This window comes from Pongo abelii, chromosome 3, assembly GCF_028885655.2.
Source record: "Pongo abelii isolate AG06213 chromosome 3, NHGRI_mPonAbe1-v2.0_pri, whole genome shotgun sequence".
In the NCBI taxonomy this organism is placed as follows: Eukaryota; Metazoa; Chordata; class Mammalia; order Primates; family Hominidae; genus Pongo; species Pongo abelii.
This window is the reverse complement of record NC_071988.2, coordinates 167,544,246-167,560,818: the sequence shown is the minus strand read 5'-3', so window position 1 is coordinate 167,560,818 and position 16,573 is coordinate 167,544,246. Positions and strand designations below refer to the sequence as shown.

The following is a 16,573-nucleotide window of genomic DNA, read 5'->3' as shown; positions in this document are numbered from 1 at the left end:
CTGCTCACTTCACAGGTTGGGAGATCTCAAGTTTTTCTCTTCTTTTTTTTTTCTTTTTTATTTTTTGAAACAGAGTCTCAATTCTGTTACCCAGGCTGGAGTACAGTGGCATGATCTCAGCTCACTGCAACCTCCACCTCCCAGGTTCAAGCAATTCTCCTGCCTCAGCCTCCTGAGTAGCTGGGATTACAGATGCATGCCACCATATCCAGCTAATTTTTATATTTTTTAGTAGAGACACAGTTTCACCATGTTGGCCAGGCCAGTCTTGAACTCCTGACCTCAAGTGATACTCCTGCCTCGGCCTCCCAAAGTGCTGGGATTACAGGCGCAAGCCACCGTGCCTGGCTTAAAGTTTTCCTTGTCTGGTTAGAGCTAACTCTCCATGCTTGGATTGCCTGCAATCATCTTGAGGGTGGCTTAAACATATTTTACTGAACTGTTTGATCTGGTTTGATGAGTTAGGGGTTTGCCAGATGGTTGGAGAGGCTTTGCCCTGCCCACTTTCATCTCTCCAACTCTGCTCCCTCCATTTCCCATCCCAATTGCTTCCAGCCTCCTCAAAGTCACCAGTGCCACTGTGACCACTGAGCTCTGACAACCACTTTTCATATGTTTTCTGTAGAAGAGTAAATGGTTTCTTATAGCAGGTATAATGAAACATTTTATTTAGTTTTAGCATAATGAAAGAATACACTAAATATTGAGGTGGCAAAGAAGCCCTGGGCAGGCAGCAAGAGCCACTTGGTGAAGCCGAGAGGAGGTCCTGTCAATGACGTCTGACCCGAGCTGGTTGCTACAACAAAAGGTAGAATAAGGTGAGTCTGTGAGGTGGGGAGCAAGTGGTATCCAATACAATGATCATATTTGGTGTGAATGTTGCCACGTCTTTAGCCTCTAGGTCAATGTTGGTTACCCACCCACCCTGCTGGGTTAGCTCAACATACTTGCCCTCCACTCCTGGCCCCTACTCCTGAGAAGGACTGATGGTCTTGGGCAGAGCCAAGGACAGCGTTGTGTCATGATGCTAAGAAATGGAGGAGTTGGCACATTAAGAGGCAGGCAAAGCCTTCTCATTCATGTAGCAGGCTCTCTTTAGAGTCCTCCCATATTGGGGGTGTGTTATTTCTCTGATGGGATGTAGCTCTTCTAGGACTTTTTAAGGAGAAGCCACTGGAGAGGGTTGTGCACTGCCTTCCACCATAGCCTCCTTGACCTAGGAAAGCCACATGAGAGCCAAAACAGGGCTGATAGGGACAAGTTACCACCCAGCCCTCTGCAGGCAGCCTCAAGCCCAAGCAAAAGGCATCTCAGTGGCTCTCCTAGGTCCAAACTCACCATGAAAGGGGTGGTGAGCCATACTCCAACTAGGAATAAAAAGATTACATTTGTCTGGCATCTTCTCTGTGCATATAACTCCCCCAGGAACATGGGGCTGGACAAGAAGTAGCTGCACTCATAACAGATAATTGAAAATTAAAATATTCAGTATAGGGGTTTTCTCTGTTTCTTCTCATCTTTGACACATAACTAGCAGTTGTATTATTAATGGAAGATTGGGATAAAGATGGACTGATGGATAGGATGGCCACATGGATACATAGAATGTATATATAAAGAATGCATAGGTACATACATAATAAAGATAGAAACATAATAAATATGCATGTGTGGGACCACCCAGAAGGAAGGTCATTAATTTTAATATTCTAGGATTCATATTAAAATACAATATTTTTCAAGGGTGGAGCAAGCTGGTCGAATAGAAGCATTCACCAATCGTCCTCTTTTTCCCCCACCAGAAGCACCAAATTTAACAACTATCTACACACACACACACACACACACACACACAAAACCTTCATAAGGACCAAAAATCAGGTGAGCAAGCACCTGGTTTTAACTTCATATTACTGAAGAAGGCACTGAAGAGGGTAGAAAACACAGTCTTAAATTGCCAAGACCATCCCTCCCCCAGCCCCCAGCAGTGGCCACGGGACACGCAGGATCTGTGTACTTGTGGGAGGGAGAGCACAGCGATTGTGGGACCCTGCACTGACCTAAGTGCTGCCTTGTTACAGTGGAAAAAAAACTAGGCTGAACTCAATAGATGGCCACTCATGCTGGCAGCATTTAGAACAGCCCTAGCCAGAGGGGAATTGCCTATCCAAATGGTCGGAACTTGAGTTCAGGCAAGACCCACCATTGTGGGCTAAAGCGCTCTGAAATCCTAAATAAATTCAAAAGGCAGCTTAGGCCACAAGAATGGCAAGTCTTAGTGCTGTGCTGGACTTGAAACCAGTGAACTTAGAGGGTATATGACCTACTGAGACACCAGCCAGGGCAGCTAAGGGAGTGCCCATGCCACCTCTGCACCAACCCCAGGCAGTACAGCTTACAGCTCCAAAACGGACCGCTTCCTTCCATTTGAGCAGAGAAAAGGGAAGAGAAACGAGGGCTTTGTCTTGTAACTTGGATAACAGTTCAGCCACAGTAGCACAGGGCACTGGGAAGAGTCATAAGGCGCTGATTCCAGGCCCTAGCTCATGGACGTTTCTAGACACATCCTGGGCCAGGAAGAAATCACTGCCTTGAAGAGGAGCCACTCCTGGCAACATTCATCACCTGCTGACTAAAGATCCCTTGGGTCCTGCATAACCAGCAGCGATACCCAGATAGTACATCAAGAACTTTGGGTGAGACTGAGATTTGCTGGCTTCAGATAAGACCCAGAATATTCTGAGCTGTGGTGCCTACTGTGAGAGATTCCTTCTGCTTGAGATAAGCAGAGGGAAAAATAAAGGGGACTTTGTCTTGAACCTTAGGTACCAGCTTGACCACAGTGGGGTAGAGCACCAAGCAGGTTCTTGAGGTTCCTGATTCCAGACATTGGCTCATGGACAGCATTTCTGGACCTGCCCTGGGCCAAAGGGGAGCCCACTGCCCTGACAGGTGAGTCCCAGGCCAGGCAGCATTCACCACAAGCTGACTGAAGAACCCCTGGGCCTTAAGGGAACATCAGCAGTCACCCGGCAGTACCCACCATATTGTGAGCATGTGGTGGTGGTGGTGGCTATGGGGAGAGGCACCCCAGCCTGTGCAAAGGGAAAGGAAAAGTGGGAAGGACTTTGTCTTGTGGCTTGGGCACCAGCTTAGCCACAGTAGAACAGAGCATGAGGCAGATTTCTAAAGTTTTTGGCTCCAGGCACTGACTCCTGAAGAGTATCTCTGGGTCTGCCTGTTTCCTGGGGGAACTCACTGACCTGAAAGGAAGGACATAAGCCTGGCTAGCTTCAGTTGATGATTGTACAGCCCTAGGGCCCTGAGCAAACATAAGTACATAAGTAGAGCCAGGCAGTAGTTACAGTAGGCCTTTGGCAAGACCCCAGTGCTGTGCTGGCTTCAGGTCTGACCCAGTGTAGACCCAGTGGTAGTGCAACAGGTTGCTTATGTCACTCTATCCCCAGTTCCAGGCAGCTCAGAACACACACAGAGACTCTGTTTGGGAGAAAGTAAGGGAAGAAGACAAGAGTGTTTACCTGGTAATCCAGAGAATTCTTCTGGATCTTATCCAAGATCACCAAGGCGGTACCTCCACCACCTGCAAGAACCATAGCATTGTTGGGCTTGAGGTATCCCCTGCAAGAACCATAGCATTGTTGGGCTTGAGGTGTCCCCTAATGCAGATACAAATTAGACCACAACACTCAAGTCCCTTTGAAGAATTGGAAAGCCTTTCCAAGACGGATAGGTACAAACAAGCCCAGACTACAAAGACTAAAATAAATACCTAACTCTTTAATGCCTAGACATTGTTGAACATCCACAAGCATCAAGATCATCCAGGAAAACATGACCACACCAAATGAACTAAGTAAGGCACCAAGATCAATCCTGGAGAAACAGAGACAAGTGACCTTGAAGGCAAAGAATTCAAAATAGTTGTTTTGAGGAAACTCAGAGAAATTCAAGATAACACAGAGAAGGAAATCAGAATTCTGTCAGACAAATTTAGCAAAGAGATGGAAATAAAAAGAATCAAGCAGAAATTCTGGAGCTGAAAAATGTGATTGACATACTAAAGAATGCAACAGAGTCTCTTAACAGCAGAATTGATCAAGCAGAAGGAATTGTTGACCTTGAAGACAGGGTATTTGAAAATACATAGTCAGAGGAGACAAAATAAAAAAGAATTAAAAAGAATCAAACATTCCTACAAGATCTAGAAAAAAAGCCTCAAAAGGGCAAATCTAAGAGTTATTGGCCTTAAAGAAGAAGTAGAGAAATAGATAGGGGTAGAAAGTTTATTCAAAGGGAAAATAACACAGAACTTCCCAAACCTAGAGAAAGATACCAACATTCAAGTACAAGAAGGTTATAGAACACCAAGTGAATTTAATCCAAAGAAGACTACCTGAAAGCATTTAATAATCAAACTCCCAAAGGTCAAGGATAAAGAATGGATCCTAAAAGCAGCAAGAGAAAAGAAACAAGTAACATACAGTGGAGCTCCAATATGTTTGGCAGCAGACTTTTCAGTGGAAACCTTACAGCCCAAGATAGAGTGGCATGACATATTTAAAGAGCTAAAGGAAAAAAAAAACAAAAAAAAAACTTTTACCCTAAAATAGTGTATCTGGCAAAAATATCCTTCAAACATGAAGGAGAAATAAAGATTTTTCCCAGAAAAAATCTGAGGGACTTCATCAACAATGGAACTGTCCTACAAGAAATGCTAAAGGGAGTTCTTTAATCAGGAAAAAAAGGATGTTAATGAGCAATTAAAAAAATCATCTGAAGGTACAAAACTCACTGGTAATGTAAATACACAGAAAAAAAAAGCATACTATAACTCTGTAACTGATGTGTAAACTATTCTCATATTAAATAGAAAGACTAAAAGATGAACCAATTAAAAATGATAACTACAACAACTTTTCAAGACATAGATAATATAGAAGATAAATAGAAACAACAAAAAGTTAGAAAGTGGGAGATTAAGTTAAGGTGTAGAGTCTTTATTAGTTTTCTGTTTGCTTGCTTGATTTTTTAGGCTAACAGTATTAAGTTGTTACCAGTTTAAAATAATGGGTGATGGACGGGCACGGTGGCTCACGCCTGTAATCTGAAGACTTTGGGAGGCCGAGGAAGGCAGATCACGAGGTCAGGAGATCGAGACCATCCTGGCTAACACAGTGAAACCCCGTCTCTACTAAAAATAACAAAAAATGAGCTAGGCGTGGTGGTGGACATCTGTAGTCCCAGCTACTTGGGAGGCTGAGGCAGGAGAATGGTGTGAACCCAGGAGTTGGAGGTTGCAGTGAGCCGAGATTGTGCCACTGCACTCCAGCCTGGGCAACAGAATGAGACTCTGTCTCAAAAAAATAAAAAATAAAAAAATGGGTGATAAGACAGTATTTACAAATCTCATGGTAACTTCAAACCAAAAAACATACAGATACACAAAAAATAAAAAGAAAGAAACTAAATCATATCACCAGTGAAAAATCACCTTCACTAAAACGAAGATAGGAATGAAAAAAAAAGAAGGAAGACCACAAAACAACCAGAAAACAAACAACAAAATGGCAGGAATAAATCCTCACTTATCTATAATAACACTGAATGTAAATGCACTAAGCTTTCCGATTAAAAGACATAGAGCGGCTGAACAGATTTTAAAACAAACAAATAAAAAACAAGACCCAATGATCTGTTTCCTACAAGAAATACACTTCACCTATAAAGACAAGCATAGACTGAAAATAAAGGGTGGAAAAAGATATTTCATGCTAATGAAAACCAAAAAAGAGCAGGAGTAGTTATATCAGACAAAATAGTTTTAAAAAATTATAAGAAGAGACAAAGAGGGTCACTATATAATGATAAAGGGGTCAATTCAGCAAGAGGATATAACAATTTGAAATATATATATATACACACACACATTGGAGCATCCAGGTATATAATGCAAATATTATTAGAGCTAAAGAGAGACATCGATCCCAATACAATAATAGCTGGAGACTTCAACATTCCACCTTCAGCTTTGGACATATCTTCCAGACAGAAAATTAACAACTAAACATTGAACTTAATCTGCACTATTGACCAAATGGACCTAATCAATATTTACAGAACATTATATCCAATGGCTATAGAAAACACATTCTTCTCCTCAGTACATGAATCATTCTAAAGGATAGACTGTATGTTAGTTCATGAAACAAACACATATAAATTTAAATAAAATCAAGCATCTCCTCTAACCACATTGGAATTTTGGAAACTATACAAATAGATAGAAGTAAAACAATATGCTTCTGAATGATCGGTGGGTCAATGAAGAAATTAAGAAGAACATTGAAAAATGTCTTGAAACAAATGATAATTGGAACACATCATACCAAAACCTATGGGATACAGCAAAAACAGGGAAGTTTATAACTATAAGTGCCAGCATCAAAAAAGAAGAAAAACTTCAAGTAAATAACCAAATGATGTATATTAAAGAACTACAAAAGCAAGAGCAAACTAAACCCAAAATTTGAAGAAGAAAAGAAATAATAAGGATTAGAGCAGAAATACATGAAATTGAAGAAAACAATTCAAAAGATCAATGAAATTAAAAGTTGGTTTTTTGAAAAGCTAAACAAATTTGACAAACCTTTAACCAGACTAGCTAAGAAAAAAAGAGAGGTGATCCAAATAAATAAAAGCAGAGATGAAAAAGGAAACATTACTACTAATACTGCAGAAATTCAAAGGATCATTAGTTGCTATTATGAGCAACTAGATACCCGTACATTGGAAAATCTAGAAGAAATGGCTAAAGTTCTAGACGCATACAACCTATCAAGATTGAACCACGTAGAAACCCAATTACTTGAACCAATAACTTGAATGCTATTTGACTAGTAACATGTAACGAGATCAAAGTGGTAATAAAAAGTCCCACAGCAAAGAAAAGCCTGAGATATGACGGCTTCACTGCTGAATTCTACCAAACATTTAAGAACTAATACCAATCCTACTCAAACTATTCTGAAACAGAGAGAAGGGGATACTTCCAAACTCATTCTAAGAGGTCAGTATTACCCTGATACCAAAACCAGACAAAGGCATGAAAGAAAGAAAAACAAGAAAGAAGGAGGGAGGGAGGGCGGCAAGGAAGGAAGGAAGGACAGAAAAAGAGAGAGGAAGGAAGGAAGGAAAAGAAAAAGAGAGAGGAAGGAAGGAAGGAAAAGAAAAAGAGAGAGAGAGGAAGGAAGGAAGGAAGGAAGGGATGGAGGGAGGGAAGGAAGGGGGGAGGGAGGGAGACTAAAGAACAATGTCACTGATATTGATGAAAAAATCTTCGACAAAATACTAGCACACTGAATTTAATGACATATTAAAAGGATTATTCATCATTACCAAGTGGGATTTATCTCAGGAATGTAAACATGGCTCAACATATGCAAATCAATCAATGTAATATATCATATCAACAGAATAGAAGACAAAAACCATACGATCATTTTGATTAATGCGGAAAAAGCATTGTTAAAATTCAACATCACTTCATGATTAAAAAAAAAAAAACCTCAAAAAACTGGGCACAGAAGGAATATACCTCAACATAATTAGAGCCATATACGACAGATCCACAGCTAGTATCATACTGAATGGGGAAAAACTGAAAGCTTTACCTCTAAGATATGGAACACAACAAAGATGCCTACTTTCACCACTGTTATTCAACATAGTACTGGAAGCCATAGCTAGAGCAATCAGACAAGAGAAATAAAGGGCATCCAAATTGGAAAGAAAGAAGTTAAATTATCCTTGTTTGCGGATGATAGGAACTTATATTTTAAAAAACCTAGACTCCACCAAAAAACTATTAGAACTGATAAATTCAGTAAAGCTGCAGAATACAAAATCAACGTACAAAAATCAGTAGCATTTCTATATGCCAACAGCAAACAGTCTGAAAAAGAAATTTAAAAAGGGATCCCATTTACAATAGCTACAAATAAAATAAGATACATAGAAATTAATCAAAGAAGTGAAAGATCTCCACAATGAAAATTATAAAACCTTGATGCAAGAAATTGAAGAGGACACAAAAAAGAAAGCTATTCCATGTTTGTGGATTGCAAGAATCAATATTTTTAAAATGTCCATTCTACCGACAGCAATGTACAGATTCAATGCAATCCTTACCAAAATACCAACAACATTCTTCAAAGAAATAGAAAAAAAATCCTAAAATTTATATAGAACCACAAAAGACCCAGAATAGCCAAAGCTATCCTGAACAAAAAGAACAAAACTAGAGGAATTACATTATGTGACTTCAAATTACACTACAGAGCTGTAGTAACCAAAACAGCATGGTAATGGCATAAAAACAGACCTATAGACCAATGGAACAAAATAGAGAACCCAGAAACAAGTCCAGGCATCTACAGTGAGCTCATTTTGACAAAGGTGCCAAGAACATACCTTGTGGGGAAAGATGGTCTCTTCAATAAATGGCACTGGGAAAACTAGACATCCATATGCAGAAGAATAAAACTAGACCCTTATTTTTCACTATATACAAAAATCAAATAAAAATGGATTAAAGACTAATATCTAAGACCTCAAAATATGAAACTAAAAGAAAACATTGGGAAAACTCTCCAAGACACTGGAGCAGGCAAAGATTTCTTGAGTTATACCCCACAAGCACAGGCAACTAAAACAAATATGGGCAAATGGGATCACATCAAGTTAAAAGCTTCTCCACACTAAAGGAAACAAACAAAGTGAAGAGATAACCCACAGAATGGGAGAAAACATTTGCAAACTACCCATCTGACAAGGGATTAGTAATCAGAAGATATAAGGTGTTCAAACAACTCTATAGAAAAAAATTTCTAATAATCTGATTTTAAAATGGGCAAAAGATTTGAATACATATTTCTCAAAAGAAGACATACAAATGGCAAACAGGTTTATGAAAAGGTGATCATTGATCATCAGAGAAATGCAAACCAAAACTACAATGAGCTATCATCTCACCCAAGTTAAAATGGCTTTTATCGAAAAGACAGGCAATAACAAATGCTGGTGAGGATGTAGAGAAAAGGGAACCCTAGTACACTGTTGGTGGGAATGTAAATTAGTACAACCACTATGGAGAACAGTTTGGAGGTTCCTCAAAAAACTAAAAATAGAGCCACCATATGATCCAGCAATTTCACTGCTAGGTATATACCCAAAGGAAAAGAAATCAGTATATTGAAGAGGTATCAGCACTTCCATGTTTCTTGCACCACTGTTCACAATAGCCAAGATTTGGAAGCAACCTAAGTGTCCATCAACAGATGAAAGGATAAAGAAAATGTGGTAAATATACACAATGGAGTACTATTCAGCTATAAAGAAGAATGAGATCCAATCATTTGCAACAGCATAGATGGAACTGGAGATTGTTATGTTAAATGAGATACGCTGGGCATAGAAAGACAAATTTGACATGTTCTTACATATTTGTGGGATCTAAAAGTTAAAACAATTGAATTCATGGAGATGGAGAGTAGAAGAATGATTACCAGAGTCTGGGAAGGGTTGTAGGGGGTTAGGGGGAAGTGGGAATGGCTAATGGGTACAAAAAAAAAAAGAATGAATGAATAAGACCTAGTATTTGATACCACAACAGTGTGTCTTATAGTCAATGATAATCTAATTGTGCATTTTATAATAACTAAAAGAGAATAATTGGATTGTTTGTAACACAAAGGATACATGCTTGGGTGATGGATACCCCATTTACCCTGATGTGATTGTTATGCATTGCATGCTGCATCAAATTATCTCATCTACCCCATAAGTATATATACCTACTATGTACCTATTAAAATAATTTTTAAAGACAAAATTTTTCATTTTTTCTTGGTTCTATTTAATATAAAAACAGATTGATGAAAATGTATGAAAAGAAAAACTAAGGGTCAAAGATATCTTATTAATCAGAATGAATATCTCCTTGCCCACCTTTTCTACAATTAAATAAATGGGCATAGCAATAGATCATCACCATAGATTATCACGGATACTATTAGTCAAGGTCCCATCTCTTTTTTTTTTTTTTTTTTTTTTTGAGACAGAGTTTCGCTCTGTTGCCCAGGCTGGAGTACAGTGGCGCGATCTCGGCTCACTGCAAGCTCCGCCCACTGGGTTCACGCCATTCTCCTGCCTCAGCCTCCCGAGTAGTTGGGAATACAGGCGCCCGCCACTACACCTGGCTAATTTTTTGTAGAATTACTAATTTTTTTTTTTTTGTAGAATTGCTAATTTTTTGTAGAGACGGTGTTTCACCGTGTTAGCCAGGACGGTCTCGATTGCCTGACCTCGTGATCCACCCGCCTTGGCCTCCGAAAGTGCTGGGATTAGAGGCGTCAGCCACCGCACCCAGCCAAGGTCCCATCTCTTTATGGTATCAGACAACAGACATAGTAGCAGCAATAGTGAAATATTCAAGAGTTGGGGTTACAATTAAATGGGCAGAGTAATAATTTCCTGCTGAAGGACTTTACAATTTGGTTTATCTGCCTGTGGATAAGAAGCTAAATGTGTACAGGAATGATTTTCTATCACAGGATCCTGTGTTTAAATATAAGCCCTTCACATTACCCATAATCCATTGCCACCATCATCATCATTCCCTATCACTTTTCTTCAGAGCCCAAAGTTTCCATCCCAGTTGAACATATTCTAAAGCAAGTCCCAGCCTATCTTACCATTTCTCCCCCCAAGATTCCCCTTCCAGGCTAACCATGATCAATGTCTCCCTCTCCTTTTCATTTATTATTTAATGAGCAACAAATATATGGAAAATCATGTGTTGGCAGCTGATAAGGAATGGAAACAAATAAGATACATTTCTCAGCTTTAAGGAGTTTACCAACCAATAGAAGAAATGCATGTCTGAGCATATGCATTATAATACAAGGAAAAATACACATAAATTGCTGTGAAAATATTGAATAAAGAATGACAGATTCTAACTGTGGTGGGAGGAGGCTTTATGGAGGATGTAGCATGCAAGCTGCAATCTAAAGAATGAGTGGGATTTCCATACACAGAAAAATTGGGGAGGGCATTCCAGATTGAGAGAACAGCTTGAGCAAAGGCAAGAAGGTGAGAAATTGCTTGGTGGATTCTGTTGTGCTAGAAGATTACAATGAAACCAAACAAAGACAGCTTGTGTAGGGCTTCAAATCCCTGTCAAGGAGACTGAATGCCTAAACTACTCTGTAGTTAGTAAGAGCTAACAAAAAAATTTGAGGCGAATGGCATGAATTAGATCTGCATTTTAGGAAGATAATTCTAGCAGCACTAAGAAAGTCCTATGGTTTGAATCACCCAAAGTTCATGTGTTGAAAACTTAATCCCTAATGTAGCTGTGTTGAGAGACAGTAACTTGAAGAGGTGATTAGCTCATGTGGTCTTTGCCCTCAGAAATGGATTAATGCCATTATCACAGGCATGGCTTTGTTATCTCAGGAGCAGGATCTTCATAAAAAGATGAGTTAGCCCGCTTCCCCTTCTCTCTCTCACGTGTTCTCTTGCCCTCCCACCTTCTGCCATGGGATGATGCAGCAAGAAAGCCTTCACAAGATGCTGGCCCCTTGATCTTAGACTTTCCCATCTTTAGAACCATGAGCCAAATAAATTTCTGTTTATTATAAATGATATAGTCTCGGGTATTTTGTTACAGGAGCACAAAACAGACTAAGACAGAAAGGAAGACTCAAAAGGCAAAAAAGACAGAGATGAGGTATGTTCCAAATGTCCTAAACTGAAGTCATCATCTTCTCCCTTAAATCTGACCCTTACCATGTATTTCTTACTCAAGTAAGGGCACACCTATCCTCCAACTTACCTAACCTATAAAACTTGGGGTCAGCTTTGTCCCCTTCTAGCTCTCCTACTTCTTTTTCTTCCTGTTGCTCTTTGGATAGTTAATCTATCAAAGAGCTCTGTTTATTTTATCTGCCAAATATTTTTATGACTCTCTCCTGTCTTTTCTACTCTTAACATCGTTGTGCAGGTTCTTAGCATCCTCACCAGGTGGATCACAATAGTTTCTGTCTAGAAGAAAATGCTCTGCCCAGGCATGGTGGCTCACACCTATAATCCCAGCACTTTGGGAGGCCGAGGCGGGTGGATCACGAGGTCAGGGGTTCAAGACCAGCCTAACCAACATGGTGAAACCCCATCTCTACTAAAAATACAAAAAAATTAGCTGGGCATGGTGGCGGGTGCCTGTAACCTCAGCTACTCAGGAGGCTGAGGCAGGAGAATTGCTTGAACCTGGGAGGTGGAGGTTGCAGTGAGCCGAGATTGTGCCACTGCACTCCAGCCTGGGTGACACAGCAAGACTCTGTCCCAAAAAGAAAAAAAGAAAAAAAGAAAGAAAAAGAAAATGCTCTTGTGTAGAAGACTGAAAATGTATTCCAAAGCTCAGAAGAAAGTTCATGATGAGACTTGTTGGAGCAAAGATGACATTTGAAGACAGTGGAGAGGGTGGTAACACCATGGAAGCAACAGCAGCAGCAACAACAGCAACGACAAAGGCACCAATGACAGAACTTTAGGAGATGGCTTTAATAGAGAGACTTTAATGGAGGAGAAGAAAGAGGAGGAGTTGTCAACACATGAGAATGAGAAGAAACAGAGAAGTCAGAGACAAGCACAACACTGCTAGAGAACCCAACGGTAGAGAGATTTTTATGTGAAATCGTACAGCAGGATGAGTAGAGTGAAGCTGAATCTCATAGCCTGTATCAATTTGATGGCCATAGGTGATCTTTAAGGATGCAGATTCAATGACAGGTTAGGAGTGGAAGCTAAATTCCAGTAGGTTAAAGAATGAGTAGATGGTGAGATGCTGACAACAAAGAGAAAAGTCTACCTTTGTACTGAGTTTAGTACTGAAAGAAATAAAGTTAATGCAGCCAGGCATGGTGGCTCATGTCTGTAATCTCAGCACTTTGGGAGGCCGAGGCAGGCAGATCACTTGAGGTCAGGAGTTTGAGACCACCCTGGCCAACATGGTGAAACCCAGTCTCTACTAACAACAACAACAAAAATTAGTTGGGCATGGTGGCAGGCGCCTATAATCCCAGCTACTCAGGAGGCTAGGCAGGAGAATCACTTGAGCCTGGGAGGCAGAGGTTGCAGTGAGCTGAGATCGAGCCACTGCATGCCAGCCTGGGTGACAGAGTGAGACTCTGTCTTAAAAAAAAAAAAAAAGAAAGAAAGAAAAAAGAAAAGAAAAAAAGAAAGTTAATGCATCCTAGCTCTCGCCAAAAGACCCCAAATCTTTCCTTCTCTCTCAGGGAAATCTAACCTTTTCCCACTCCCTACCTCACATTCCTTTGAAGAAGAGTAAACTAGTGGCATTACAATCTCCAGCCACACTCCAAACTAATTTTCCATATCTTTTTTTATCAAGTCATCCTTTGAAGTGTAGGCCATCCATCTTCATACCATCCCTACTATTGCCGCCCGCCAGGACCAGTTTCTGTTAGCCAAACATCCACAGGAAAAGAAGGCTACACAGATAAAATTTAGTACCTCTTCTCCTAAATACAAAGAGTCCAAAAAAGTTTTAAAATAAAAAAAGGTCAAAGGATGAAAAGTCGCCCTACCCCTCACCCCTCTGCTGTGGCAAGAGTTATAAAATAAGTATTCTAGTCTGGAAAAATGAAGGATTAGAAGGGAATATGATCAGCCTCTAAGAAAACATGATGGATATGGCCAGAGAGCCCCAGACTCAGCCACCAAATTCCAGAATATTACAGCTAAAAGGTAAACCTTGAAGTTTCAAAGAGATTGTTTATGTTGGAGCCCTGGTCTCTATTACCCTGACAAACTATCCTTTTCTGATGCATTGCAAGCCTGACCTTTGTGAGGAGGAGGGGATCTCAAATTCTAGGCTGGACACCACTTCAGCCGTGGAGACGGCTGCAGGTCCATAATCCTCCCCACACTCACTGCCACCTCACCAATGGGAAAAAAAATCACCCTCATCAGATAGAATGGGAGGAAAGGTACTGGGTTTTATGAGATAGAAATGAAATAATCTGTTTTTTATTAACTATCATGAGAAAATTATTAGTTCATGCCAGAATCACAAATATAAACATTATCATATTGAAAGCATTTACTCTGAAGTAGACCATCTGGCAAAGCCTTGCAGACCACACTTTGAGAGGCAGAGCATGTGTCGCCATGGTGGGCTCTTCCATTAAAGCGGCAAATCCAGAAGAAGTGAAAATTTAAGGGTTTTGGGGAGACAACTTTGCGGTAATGACATCTGCTAGATACTTGTCACATGTTCTCTAGAGGTGGACCTGCTTTTACAAATGCTGTTTTATGAAAACGTGTATTTTCAAAACAAGGGGTGGTTATTATTCAGAATCCTTCTCTTTCAAAATGGGTTTTTCCTTGGGCACTGAATTTCAGAAGGGTATTTATATAATGTATAGAGTATTAACTGTTTAACATAAAGGTTGGAGAAAAGATGAAGAGGACTGTCGGAAACCCGATGAGTTAGGAGCCACAATTAATTACAGATTAACCAAAAATGGAAAATATAGCATTTGAAATTATAAAGTAAATGCATAGTTCTTTTTTTGTAAAATGAAGTTTTGAAAACCTCACATTGTCACTTTTTTTTATTTTTTATTTTTTGCCTTTTTTTTTTTTTTTTTTTGCAGAAAGGGAGAGAGAGCTATAATTTGGAAAGCATTTCACCCTCTCTGGATCCAGATAGAGCCCTAGTTACATACAAAGTGAAGGAAACTTTACATTACAGAAAAGAAGAAATACTGATGGCTACTCGAAGAAATGCCCAACTTCCTTGAAGATCCACATGAACGGTTTTCACCTGGCTGACTTCCAATGTCAGCAGACTCTGAACTTAACGTTTGTTTGCATCTTCTGCCTTCATTTGCTCACAGATGCTATTGCTGGTTGAATATCAGTTCCATGTTGAGCCTTTCCCAGATCTCCCTCCTCTAGGTCACACTGCATCCCCACTTACTCAGGCAGAGACTATGCATATCTCAAAATCTAGTGAGAGTAGCAGCATCTAACAAGTAGGAGCTCAATAGTTGTCAGGGGTATTGGGCCGCAGCGACTCTATCTCTACCTTTTAGTCAGGAGAGTAATTCAGATTATACAGGCTGCATATGTTTACTGTCTCATCATATCAAACACTTTAGGGTGGATATTAGAAGTAGAGGAAAAAGCTCTCAAGTAATTCAAATCTCCTGGGAGAATTTGGACTCTCAATAATTATTCTATTGTCCTTATACTTTTAAAAGTTTAACAATTGTTTTTAGTGCTTTCTAAAAGGTAATACATGCACATGATAAAATAAAAGCCAATTCAATGATATGTTTCAAGAAGAGAGTGAAAAGTCATAATATGATTTTGTTTGTATCTCCTGCCTTCATTTGTTCAGAGATGCTATTGTTGGTTGAATATCAGTTTGTGTTTGAGCCTTTCCCAAATCTTGCCCCTCTGTGCCACACATTAACTTCTATGGGTGGACCAAGACAATCTATGGGATGAATTCCTCAGTCTGGAGTAGTAAACTTCTGGGGAGGTAAGCAGAGCTTCGCATTCTGGATCTTAAGCTAAGAGTCTTAAATTGCTATAACTTTGATCACTGTACAGTCTTTTCTGACCAAATCTATAATCTACACATGACAACTCATCTGGTGAGAAATTAGATTGCTAAATGAGTGGACAATGTATTTGTGTATGCTTCTTATAAGCTATTAGCCATCAAAGAAAGTGTTTAGGTAGGTAGATGACAAATGACTAAGACAAAGAGAGTTATAGAGAAACAGCAAGACTTTAGAGCATCTAACTCCATCTCATTCTGTAAAAGAATCTTTCATTATGTAAAAAGAAACGTAGCCTGGACAGTGTGAGGGAAGGGAAGGGACAAGGACAGAATGAAAGAAGGATATTTGTCTAATCATTAAAAAAATAATAATTGCTGGCCAGGTGCAGTGGCTCATGCCAGTAATCCCAGGACTTTGGGAGGCCAAGGCGGACACATTGCTTGAGCCCAAAAGTTTGAGACCAGCCTGGACAACATGGTGAAACCCCATCTCTACCAAAAATACAAAAAATTAGTCAGGCGTTGTGGTGCGCACCTGTGGTTCCAGCTACTCAGGAGGCTGAGGTGGGAGGATCACTTAAGCCCAGGAGACAAAGGTTGCAGTGAGATGAGATCATACCACTGCACTCCAGCCTGAGTGACAGAGCAAGACCCTATCTCAAAATAATAATAATAATTGATTATGTAATTCATATTAATTTAAAGTAGTCTTATTGTTCAGTCTTGTGGTTTAGTATCAAATCACAGATACAACAGTCCCACAGAAAAAAAATATAATTAACACCAATTTAAGTCTTAGTTTCTTCATAAAACACCAAAGAAGGGAGTGTGTGTATATATATATATTTTCGAGACAGAGTCTCGCTCTGTCGCCCAGGCTGGAGTACAGTGGTGCGA

General features: G+C 39.8%; 1 protein-coding gene across 3 annotated transcripts in view; it reads right to left on the bottom strand.

Moving 5' to 3' along the window:
- The window catches only part of C3H4orf51 (chromosome 3 C4orf51 homolog), a 91,315-nt gene that overhangs the window by 22,596 nt on the left and 52,146 nt on the right, over nucleotides 1-16,573 (bottom strand). Inside the window, exons 7-8 of one of the 3 annotated variants that reach the window (XM_054554541.1) lie at nucleotides 3,540-3,601; nucleotides 646-796 (exon numbers count right to left, since the gene is read on the bottom strand). The exons of 1 other annotated variant lie outside the window; for it this stretch is intronic. The gene's annotated coding sequence lies outside the window, so the exon portion shown is untranslated. Of the gene's footprint in view, nucleotides 1-643; nucleotides 797-3,539; nucleotides 3,602-16,573 lie in introns of those variants that run through there. One more of the 3 variants, XM_002815183.5, reaches the window with a different exon arrangement.